The following is a 12,621-nucleotide window of genomic DNA, read 5'->3' as shown; positions in this document are numbered from 1 at the left end:
CTGACAGTAATTCCCTTCCTGAGATTCCACTTGTAAGTGGTCTAACTTTAACTATTAGAGAAAAGTCTTTCCATGCAACTGAAATATACCTTATATTCATGATTTAAGTGACACTTTGAATAATTGTGATGTTAGGAATATTTTCCTTCTACTTATGAATTCTAAAATTAGCCCTATGAACAGCAGTGATGTTGTTTCCTTAAATGAGGTAATTTTGTCTTGTTTTGGCTTAGGGTGCAGCTCCATAAGCACTTGCATCAGCACTACTGAGGGGTAAACTAGCAAAATGTTGGAAGAAGTTGGTTGAAGAAAAGGGCAGGAATTGCTTAGTCAGGCTTTGATACTGTTAAAAATTGTATTGTGGAACCATTTATCATACTGAGCCTCAGTCATTTATTAAAGGTATCTAAATATTGTTCTTCGTTTCTGCACGATATCTTCATGGAAGTGATTTGCAAAAACAGATACGTTACATAAGTAAACTTGATTTTCTGCAAGAAGCGATTATTTTTATGTGCCTGTAGTGTTTTTAGAAACATTAAAAGCAGTGATATTATGCTTTTTGATTAGACAAAACCTGAAGACTTCTGGCTGGGTTTCTAATGATTCTTTTTTAATATTAGAAGTGGAGGCTGCATTTGAAAGACTCTAAAAGAGTCACAACATCATGAGTGTTGTAAAAAGTTTTGGTTTGGGGAAAGAAAGGAATGGACTAGACCATTTTGGAACATGGTGAAGCAGGCAGCTCATAAATATATAAGCTACTGGCTGATCTCACTTGAATGCAGAATTAGGATGTTATCAAAGTCAGTCGGGCAAAATTTGTCCCTCTTAGCAGCAGTTACTTTCAATTACTTTGGGCCAAGTGCAGTTTCACTTTCTTGTGAGTCATTAGAATTATAGTAATGTAATCTTAGAAGTCCTGATTTGTATTTGTAATCAATAACAGCTGTAATATTTATGTTAACATTGTGGTTAGTGCTGTGCTTTCTGGTATAATGACACTTGTATATATTTAAGATGAGTCTCATTTGTTTAGATACAAAGATACAGCACTTGCAAACACTTACACAATGCTTGTGCTGAATAGGCAAACAAGGGAACCAAATTCCATAAATCATGAGATTTAGTCCATATTAAAAGTTAAAAAAATATTTTTTTCTCCCATTCACATTTGCTGTTCTTTTCACTTTAATTTTCAATGACAGACAGCAAAGTGCTTGGGAGTTTACAATAATGCAAAACATAAAGTATCCTTCCCTCCTACTATTTTAACATTTCCCTCTTGTTGGCAATGTTGACTTTTCTGTATATGGTCTTTGGAAGTGGAGGTGGGAGGAAGTTGTTTTCAGAAATTTGGATCTAAATACCATGTATGAAGTTAGAATCAAAGTAGCAATTTTTAGGGAAAATGCATTCTCTAACAGTCATGAAGCCAGAGTGTTAGCAGATGTTTCTTTAACCTGCTACATCTGAGAGCATGTCTGGAGGGCTGGTCTGTGTGTCTTTGATGACACAAGGTTTGGTAACTGTTTGGGTGCATTCTGAGTGTGCTTTTATGAAGCAAGAGCTTTTGTAGTAGACAACACCAAAATTACACAATGCAACTTGTTGTATTTACTGGCTAGCATGTTCAGGGAGCAGGTCCTGTAACATAATGTAAAATAATGCTCTTCTGTCTATTCAAAAGTCCAGGAGAGACAGACTGCTGTTACACTTTGAAGTACTGAGTGCCCTGGAGGTCCCTTGGGTACCTCAGGCCACTCAGCCTGTAAAAATAAGGCCTTTTTTTTTAAATACTCCTAAAAATAGATTTGAAGTCTAATACTAATCTGTTGGAAATGTATCTTCAGATCTGCAATGTTAAATGACATTTGCAGAGGACTTGGAGGGTAGGATGTAGGATTCTCTACATATTCACTGCTTCTTTTTGACTGGGGTTTTCCTGAGCTTTCCATGTAACCATCTGTAAGGAGGACAAGAAGAAATGCACATTTGTTTGGCCTTTCCTGGATTCCTGCTGTCAGAAACCTGGCCATTGCTTGTGCAGGGAGATGGCCTGGTCTCATCTATCAGCTGGTTTCTGTGCACAGCTCTTCCTCTCTGACTGAAAATGAGGTAGTTGTGGGGCCACTGCTGCTGTTACAGGTCATATTCTGGATTTTAGTGCTCAGCCCTCAGCATTCTCATCTTGAGGAAAGGGCATCTTGCCCCTCCGTGCTCTCTGCATCCTCTCCATGTGAGCATACAAAATGCAGCAGAACTGACACCCTCCACTGTAAGAACAAGTTCCTGAGTTGAAAGTGAGGACAGTTTTCTGAGATATTTTAAGTTTCTAAAGGTCTAGCATTGAATTAAAGTCATGCTGGAGCTGAAAAGAGCTGGTCATATTAAAAGAGAAGGGAAGATATGTTCTGGTTTCATTCTACAGTGTCTTTCATTTTCTTTTCCTCTCGTTTTCCTTCTGTCTTTTTTTTTATGCAGTTGTGCTTAAAACAGTGTCATTTTTTGATTATTGTTTTGGGGATGCTGCCAAACATGGCTGTAGGTTTGGGGATTTGACAAGTCCTATAAAAGTCAATTGAATGTAATGACTCTACTAGCTCTCAATGGAGATAAACTGAATACTTTGTGGAGTTGTCAAAGGCTGCCAAAGATGTCTTATTTATTTATTTTAATTTCTGTGTGTTTGTGTATAATTCTTGCACAAAAAATGTTAAAATTTTGAAATATGAAGTTCCTTCTATTTCTTCTATCTGTTTAGTTAAAAATATGTAAGATGTCAAGCACAGCAAACCCTATTAAGAAAAAGCTGACATAGTTAAAAGTCCATCTATAGTCAATATAATATAGCCAATATTGCCTTCTTCAGTGTACTTGAACAGTCTTTAATTATGTGATAACATAAAATTTTAAAAATGAGACCACTCACATTTTTTTCGTCAACCACAGGTGATGTGTAACACTGTTCTCTCTATGTTTGACAATACATGAAAAGAATGTCCTTGCCTATATTACAGTTTTAATGAATGTTAGGAAATTATAAATGGTTTGCATTAGTTACTGTGAATTTAATGCATTGTTAAGGTGTCAAGAGAGTTAGCTGGTTGATTCCCATGACTGTGAATTAAAGAGCAATAATGAGACAATTGCTTAGTTAAGTTATGGTATTAATTATTTTGCTGAGTTGTGATTAATATATTACCGAAAAGAATAAAATGTTATACATATGGAGACACAAGTTTTTATGGCAGTTTCCAATTGACTAATGCTGACCAAAGTCAAGTAAAAAATAGAAATAATTTCCAAAGTGGGATCTTACAGGTGATTTCATACTCTTTTTAAAACACTCTGAAGAAAAAAATATGTTGTCTTTTTGATTGTCTCTTTGTGTTTGAGGACTGGTACAATTGTAAATACAAGCAATTCTTAAATAGCTAATAGTCAAGCCAAGAGCTCATGTAAGTCTTGATTTTTTTTTTATTTAATTGGTGAACTGTTTGTAAGGTATTCTGCAACCACCTTTAAAGAGTACTCACACAAAGAGAAAAAAAACAGTTTGTCCAAAGTGAAACTGAAGAGTTATTGCCTTGTACTTGTTACCTTCTCCTTCTGTGGAGTGTTTTGTAGTTAGGAGTCAGATCGTGACAAGCCTTGATTCCTCTAACTTCCATAGTGGTGATGGGGGAAGAAGTATAGTGTTCTCATCCAGATTATTTATTTATTGTTACAACATAAAGAAGTTCTTTGGGACAGATGCTGTGCAAAACTCAGATGAAAAGACTGTTCCTGTTTTAAGGAGATACATTGGAATATGCATTTTTAAAAAAAGAAATAATAATTATAGAAGGTTTAGAGCATTACTTTCTCCTGCACCTGGCTTCTGGTATTTTTTCCTTGGATAACGTGACATAGAAGAATTTGTTTGGTGCCCATTTGGTCTGTATATGTAAGCATCAAATTTGTTGAATTCTGAACACCATGGACTTGCTTCATGAAATGTCTGGCACATCCAGTGAGTCAGAGAAGTCGAGTTTAACACATAGTGCATATGTGTGGAGTACAGTGTGTCCAGAACACAGCTGACTGTGCGCTGCAGAACATGGCATTGGACTAGAACATCTTGGACTGCATACGTGCAGGTACTGCTGCCCAGGATACCTTGAATTGTAAAGTTTCTACTTTCAGTGGTGAGATTCCTGTTTTCACTGAAGCATAATTTCCACACAGAAAAAGGGGACATCACTAGAGACCCTCCAGATGTGTAAAGTCCCTTATTCAGCAAATTAAATGAACAGGTGCTGAAATGTTGACTCTCCAAGCAGTACCAGTAGGGTTGTTACAGAAAAATGTGTATGTTTACAACAAAGTAAAAGTAAGTGGGCAGCACTGAAAAACCCAAACACAACCAAAATTGTCTAATTAGTGTATATCACAATGCAATTTTTCTGCAGTTTATTCAGTTAGATAATGTATTTGGTGCAATTCATAAGGTGACTTTTCAAACCCACTTATAATGTTTGCATGATACATTTTTATGATGAAATTCTTCCACCTTAGCATTTTTTCATCATATCTATCATGTATACATTTAGGATTACTTTTGTATTTTTCTTATTTTTAGCTATTCTTGGGGTTTATATTCAATATTTTTCTAGTATTTGCAGATAGTTGAGTAAGTCAACCAGGGGGAGTGTTACTCATCAGCAAAAATGTATGGCATTGAATAGTATTATTGGCAGTAGAAACCTAAATAAAGTTCCCCACTTGATTTGAAAGGCAAGCTTTATTTCTGCATTTTAGCATCGATGTATTTAATACAGTTTCTTCTCTTTTTGCATGTTTCTTACCAGGACTGCTGTCTTAAATCTTAGGTCTGAAAATTGACAGTATAGACCATAATGTCCTGCCTATGGCTAGAATTGCACAGAGAGACAGAAATATGTCTGTATGAATTAACATGCAGATCAAGGCTTTAGAGAGGGGGACAAATCACTCCTGATATCAATGGAAACTAAGAATTAAATTCTAGGTAAGAATCTATAATAATGCTAATACAAAATTTGAAAATAATTACAATATTAACAAGTAGCACTTCTAAAAGCAAGGTCTTTGCTGGAATTCATTGTCAGCCATAAAAGGAAAATAAATAACACATTTTGGGGCTCCTGAATTGACAACATTATGACACAAAGTGTATTTACTTTTGAAACAATGTATTATACCACTTTGATATCTCTCCCAAAATACGAAATTAAAAAGCTTAAATATTGAAGATGTATCAGTTTTAAAATCATAGTGTTTTCTGAAAAATAGATAATTATTACAAGTATCATTGAGTACTGTATTTGAGAACTATATGGAAAACAATTTCTTGTTTTCTTATTCGGGTTTTTTTTGATGGCTTTCAACAACATTTAGACATAAAGTGAGTGTGCACCAGGTTTTGATGTTTCCTTGTGCGGCCAAGTAATTTTCCTTCTTCCTTCCTCAAGGTTTTCATGGATCAACAGAGGATCAAAAAATCACTAAAAATTATAGAAAAAAATGTCACCAAAATCTTAAAAGTTGACAAAACACTCTGAGGAAATTATATTGTCTGGAGAAGGTACTTAACCTTTTCAGACTAGTATATTTGCCATTAAAATATCCTTATAAACCATTCTTTCCATGCTGTGATGTGTGCTGAAGGAGGCATAGTTAAATGCTGTGCAGCTGCTATGGCATGTGCCAAAGTTTGAACTGAGCTAAGCAAGGCTTAGCAACTATCTTTAGCATACAGATGAGTGATACTATCCCGAGCATGCACTCTGTCTTTTTACCTGAAAACCTGATGCTATCATATAAAATAACAAGTATCAACATACACTGTTTTGTTCTCTACTTGAATTATGCTGATTTTAATTATCAGGCAGAACATTAAAAAATGGATTGCTTTCTGACCCTTTGCATGTTGAATTGTTGGGAAATAATTTGTTTGATTTTTGCACTGCTTGGCACCAATTTCATGCTTTTCAATTGTACGCCATTACAAAGTACATCTTCCATTTTCTGCTGTTCTGACATCATCAAATTTTAGTCACTACCCGATTCTACAGTGCTGTTGTTGCTAAGAGCCTTGACTCACAAAGCAAAAGGTAATATGTGCATGTGTAGAAAAGAATCTGGTATTATTTCAAGCTTCCTCCTGCTATTTCTGGTGTGCTCCATGTTGGAGGTTAGGGAACCAAGAAATTGTGTTACTGTCAGAGCTCTCTGGTTTAAGCCTTTGGGAGCTAAATGCTTTCTAGACCCTCAGTTTGCAGATCCCAAAGATGCATCCAGGGAGAGGAAGGACACATTTAACAAAGCTACAGTACTGCCTCCTTTATGCTCCTTTGTGCAGAAACATCAAAGGAAAGTAAATGCATGGAGGAATGTGACATGGACAATGAAGGAAGCCAGGGGAGGAAGAAAATAGATTGACAGAAAATGAGAAGGTGATAAGAAAATAACTATAAAGTGGAAGATGGGAAATAGAAGAGACAGAATGACCTGGAAAAGAAAAAAAATTAGAGATGACATTCCTGTGTGTTCTGTGGATCATACTCAGCACATCTGTCTTAATGTGGTTTGATGTTTTGTCATAATGCTGACATGGTGCATCAGTGTAGTGGTTTGTAACACTGCACAGTAAACTCTCAATGTGCTGTTTTACAATTCTTCTTTAACTCTGGATGGTTATAAACAGGACAATAACATCAATAAAGACGGTAATGCTGTAGGTGAGGTGTATATAGATGGAAGAGACAGCGTGTGATCAGAGAGATAAATGGAGAAGACAGAAGAACTGGAAGAAAACTGAAGAAGGGACAGGAAGAGGTTCGTGAATAGACAGCTTTCCAGAAACAAGCCATTGTTCTCTTACAGACAGTGAGTACTACTGGCAGAAATGCTGTCTCCAGTGGGGAGGTGACACAGCTAAACGCACTGACCAAGGGTGTGCTTAGAGGAAGTAAACTAAGCAGGGGAAAGTGAAGGTACATTACTACCTAAAAACATGATAGGCTATATTACAGTGACCTGTGCTGGAAAGGTAACACACACATTCTGTAGCACTCAACCTAAGTAGGTGTAACACAGTATGCATCAACTCACAAAAAATGTCTGCTGTTTGGAAAATGAAGATAACACTTTTGCTCCAGGGAAGCATACAGCTCAGCAACTGTTAACTAGGGACCTGTGGGGTGTTTTAAAAAAACCCAATAAAGCATACAGATTTGGGGTTTTTTCTCTATGAATTTTTTTTGAGAGTTAGGATTTTTAAGAAATTGAGTATTTTTTTCCTTTTCCATTCATCATTTTCTTGCTATTTTTTCAGCCCTTTTTGATTACAACCAAATTCATATTCTTTCTTTTCAGTCTCCTCTTTTCAGTCTTGTGCTTTCTGAATTAAACGCTGCAATATTAGCTGCCTGCAGTTCCTGTGATTGAACTCCATGGGTGGCCTGAGTAATTTTCAGACAAGGGAACTGGTTCTTTTCTCACTCGCATCAGTGTAACTTGTTGGCTTCAGTGGAGTTATTCTTGATTCAAAATGTGAAAGAATTGTGCTTTCTCTTTCATATGTTCTTTTATCTCCATTGTATTCTTGCTTACATGTATAATTGATTTTCTGGGAATATCTCCTACTGCTGACAGGTAGACCTAGGAACTTCCTAAGACAGAAATAAATGTGTTTTTTAGGTCACTGAATTCAATCTACTGCTTGTACAACACCATATTATATAATTTCTTTCATAAACTGCTCATGCTTTAAACATTCATTAAGACTCTATTCTTACTACAGTGTGTAAATTCAGACAGAAACGTTAGTTATGTCCTGTGTGAGTTTAAAAACACAATTGAAATAATTTTCAAATGCTCTAAAAGTAATTTCCTTTCTTACATGTCTCTCACTTTTCAGTACAGCAACCACGATAAAGGCTTCATTCTTGGCAGAAGGAGCTCAGCCATGGGAAAACATGGCTCTTAAATTACCGGCATACTTTGGAAAGGTTCCTGTGTATTTTTCTATTCATGGTCACATCCCTCTTGCAGATTTTAGCGCTAGCAGTCATCTGACAGCAAATTTTTACCATACCTGAAGTGCCACTCTGAAAGTAATTCCAGAAGGAGAAGGGAATGGAACTTGGCTGAGGATGGATTACTGCAGACTTTGACTTACTTATGTTGGGCTTTGACTTACTTATGTTGGGCTGCCTTCTCTTTACCACCCTGTCATAGGAAACCCCACCCATTTTATCCAAATTTTTTCCTTGTTTATGGAATTACTGTGTCTAATTGACATGAAGCTGAAAATCATCAATAGAACCAAGAAGTATAATTGTAATGAAAGCATAGATAAAAAGCAGAGCCCAACTTTTCTCTTACATAATGTAAATACAATTATTCAGCTGAAGCCAACAGAATTATGCTGCTACCTGCAAATGCTACTGTGGTATTTCCATGTCTTTCCTACCTTTCCTATGGTCTTTCAGCATATGTGCCCTCTGTTGATATGGAATATAATGTTATTTTTTGCCCTGCGTTGCTAAATATCTGTTCTTCAACTCGCATTAACAAGCCCAGTGTTCATACTTGTCTTCAGAAGTTGCAGCTATTACTCAGAAAGTTCTTGGCAGTTGCCATTTGGCAGTGGTGACTTTGGTTTGCAGCAGCTAGCAAGTGGTGGCTGCACATCACAAGGGAGGGAGGTGAAGGTGTATTAGTTGTGAAAGCCAAACTGTGGTCACTGTATAGCAGCCAGTTGGCTGTGGTACTGCTCTAGTGACTGTGTATCCCACCATTTGGCTACTCTATTTCTAATGCAGAAAAATGTGCACAAGTTGCATCATGCAAGTACAGTAAGCCTTACACTTTTAGGACTTGCTGAAATTGCTCAAAGTAATTGTGTGGTATGTTCATGCAACACTTTATAGGAGTGGTAGAGTACTCTTGGTTTTGTTGGAAATACATTACATATGCAATATGGGCCTAGTGCGTTTGCTCTGAGATTGCTGGACACAGGGCATCCAAGGTGAAACTGCTGCATGTATGCAATAATGTGATGAGATTATTGGGTATCAAGAATCCCACATATACAGCCCAGTTCTCAAAATCTTCCTGGAGAACACTGGTTGGAAAAGAGGGCAGACAACCAACCTAAGGCAACTTGGACTTATGGTAGCCATATCTCACCATGTCTACAGGCCTTCTTTCTACTGCACTGCCTTCATGCCCCCATAGCCAGTTCTCTTTTATCTGCAAATTTTCTTTATCAAAAGTCTGCAAGACACCCTGCTGTACGCTCATGTGGAGAGCAGCTGCCAGTCTGGCATCCTCAGTGCACCACCATTTTCAGCTTTAGCGTTGGCAGCTCTCAACCCAGCACATGTAGTTGGGCTGTTGAAAGAGGCCATTGCCTCTGGTCATGATCTGCTGCGTGCTCAACAATGTGCTGATTGCAGGCCAAGGAGAGAGCAGTGAGGCAGGTCAAACTAGTTTCACCCACGCAGCACTGGGCCAAAGGAATTGCATGATATGCTGTGTGCTACACAGGCCTGATTACGGAGGTTTGAGGAGAGTCTGGTTTGTCTTCTCCTAGATGCTTCCTAAGCTGTAAGTGCATAATGGGGATGGGTTGTTTTGAGGCTTAGAGCTCTAACAGGTGGGCTGTGGCAGAGTTACCTTTCAGTTCAAGACATTATCACTCTCATCTGTCTGTTTTACCCTACTGCTAGGTATTACCATGCTCTTACAATGGGCACTCCAGGTCATAGGCTGGCACGTTAAGAAGCGACCTACTTTTATTGCTGTGCTCTCCTACAATGATCATGACCTCAGGCAGTTGAGAGAAATGATATCTTAAAACATAGCAGCTAAATCTACCAGAGCTTGTTGTTCAGAGCCTTTGGTCTTTGGTTCTTAACCATGCATGGAAACAGTCCTTGCCAGTGCCTGCAGGCCTGAGGACAACCATTCATGCCCTTATTGCTGCTGCAGATCCTCTCCCACCCCAGAGGTCCACTGCTTGTCCGTATGGAGTATGGGTGGTGTTACAACTTAAAAGTGAAAGGAGTATATATAAAGACACTTCAAAGTCAGCGATATTGTATTAAGCAAAAAGTGAGGGCTGTTCTTTGGAAGGTGAATCATTGAAGAAAATATTCTCTTGGAATTTTTATAGTTTATGTTATCTTGAAATTGGTTTATGATCCCACCATGGAGTTCTTGGGTTTCTTAGGGGCTGTTCTGATTCACTAAAAACTGCAGACATAGTAGAAAAATAGGTTGAAATCTTCATTTGCATGAGAAATAAAATTAAATGACATCAAAGATAATGTTTTAATCTTAATTTCACTAAGAAATTGTGTTGCTCTGATATTGCTGTCTTTATCATTTTGTTTCTGGAATGGAAGAAGACTGGAAGCAGGAACGGGATCTCCTTCACTTGTCTGAGGACATCTTGTGGAATTTTTTAACAAAAATCAGTTTAAAAGCTGGTCAGTCATAAGACACAAGTCCACAGGAAGTCAAACTTCAGTAGTTCTGATATTTACACACACACTTACCTGGTGGTTGATTCATGTTCAGCAATGGACTAAGCCAAGCTGGCTGGAAACAGTTATGGATGCCTGCAGTGCGCCCTGCCCACCTCCTACAGGTTCCCTCTTCTGCAGCAGGAATGGCTCAATGCCTTGTTAATCAGCACCTGCGTTTCACAGATCAGCGTATTAAGGCAAGCCAACATCAGTTTCTGTTCAGGGTTAAGCCATAGCATTCCTGCTGTGCGAGATGTCTTGCATGAGCCACCAGTGTACAAGGGTAGGTGAGTTTTCAGGTGCAGGTTAATCTATAGAGTATGTATGAATGCCTTCAACATGACTTTGTTTGAGAGAGGAGAATTTTTAAATTATTGATCTAAAAGACCAGCAATCCTTAAGAGAAATGTAAAAGTGAGATGGTTTAGGATGTGGTTGATAGCAGAAGGATGCCAGGAGGAACAGAGGCATGGCCATCACATTTTCTATTTGGTAAAAGACTAAGTCTATCTGTCCTATTTGTCAATACAATTCTACTTCTGTTTGATTTTTCAATACAACAGCTCAAAATTGTAAAATAAAAAATAATTTGTCACAAATCACAGCATTTAATTTAGCAAAGGGCAAGTATTGGCAATACCTGTTCTGTGTATGATGGTTGTGTTCCCTGTGACCCTGTGTGTAAACAGATTCCTGGGGCACGAACGGTCACATCAGCATTTTTCCCGTGATATATTTCAAACAACGGGGCCATGCAAGTGAAAGGCGTAGTGACTAAAATGTTGCTGGAATGTGAGATGCTCCGCTTAACTGATGTTTGTGCTCCCCCAACGCACACGCCGTTCTCAGCCATGCCCGTTTAGCGGAGTTTGGGGGCCGGTGAGCGTCCCGCGGCAGCCGCAGAGGCGGCGGTGGCAGCGGGGCCCGCAGCGCCGTGGGGGGCTATCGACGCCGGGCGGCGCTGCCGAGGGCAGGACGGACCAGGGCTGTGTCCGCGGGTTATCGAGCCCCTCTCTGCGCGGCCCTTGGCCCAGCCCGCGGGGGGCGTGACGGGCCCGGCGGCAGGTGGCTGCGACTCGGCCCCTTTAAGGCTCCGGCTGCCGTAATCCGACCCCAGCCGGAGCATCCTACGCCCGCGAAGGGCTGTCCCGTCCCCGATGGAGGAGGCGGCGGCGGCGGCGCCGCAGCCCCCGTAGCCCCCGCTCTCAGGTAGGGTGGGCGGGTGACGCTGCACGGCCGGGGCTGGCGGTGCGGGGGCGGTGCGGTCCCGTCCCTTTCCCCCGCCCCGCGGGGCTGAGTGGAGGGGCCCCTTCCCTCCCTCCGTGCGCGCTGGGCCACCCCCGGGGGCCGAGGGCCGCAAGCCGCACTGGCGGCGCTGGGAGCGCTGACAGCGCAGAGCAGCGCGGCTGCGGCGCCTCTCCCGCCGCCCGGCAGCGGCTGCGGCTGGCGGAGTCCGCGGCTGTCCGCGGGCGGAGCGAGAGCGGCGGGTGTGGAGCGCTGCCCGCCCGGGGCTGCCGCTGCCAACGGGGCACGGCGACGGCGAGGTAATGCCCGGCACACACGGTAATAATGCCCGGCACGGTAATGCCCGGCACCGGGGCAGTGCCCGGGCGCCGGGGCTCAGCCTGGGGCGGCCCCACCGAGCCGGAGCGTGGGGGTCCCTCTCTGCAGCTTCGCGGCTCCAGGCTGCGCGCAGGGTTTGAGGAAATTCCGTAAACGGTATCGTAGCGGACACCTCACCGTTTAGAAGAAGCGTGCCTGATCTCCCGGTTGCTTTGGTGTTCTGAGAGCAGAAAGAGTGAGCGGTGTGGGGGGATGTGGTGTGTGTGAATAGCCTTAAATAGAAAAGGGAATAGCTTAAGCTATGAGTAGTTTGAATTTTGTCGTTTTTCTCCTTAATGCTGCTTATTGAGCTAAGTAAGATATCAAACACAGTACATCTAATCTAAGTGGAGGAATGGAAACTACCCTTCAGAACCACAGCACAGCAAAGCTCCAGCACTGCAGATGTTCTTTTACTGGGCTTATAAAATGTGCAAACAGTCAAGTAGTCCAGCGT

At 40.7% G+C, this 12,621-nt stretch overlaps 1 protein-coding gene across 6 annotated transcripts in view; it reads left to right on the top strand.

Moving 5' to 3' along the window:
* The first annotated feature begins 9,426 nt into the window (after positions 1-9,426).
* TLCD4 (TLC domain containing 4) overlaps positions 9,427-12,621 on the top strand; it is a 30,739-nt gene continuing 27,544 nt past the window's right edge. The window contains exon 1 of one of the 6 annotated variants that reach the window (XM_071565788.1): positions 9,427-9,639. The gene's annotated coding sequence lies outside the window, so the exon portion shown is untranslated. Of the gene's footprint in view, positions 9,640-10,068; positions 10,850-11,637; positions 11,772-11,856; positions 12,126-12,621 lie in introns of those variants that run through there. The other 5 variants (XM_071565784.1, XM_071565785.1, XM_071565782.1 and 2 more) reach the window with 5 other exon arrangements.

Source organism: Pithys albifrons, chromosome 10, assembly GCF_047495875.1.
Source record: "Pithys albifrons albifrons isolate INPA30051 chromosome 10, PitAlb_v1, whole genome shotgun sequence".
NCBI lineage: Eukaryota > Metazoa > Chordata > Aves > Passeriformes > Thamnophilidae > Pithys > Pithys albifrons.
This window is presented reverse-complemented; position numbering and strand designations above follow the sequence as displayed.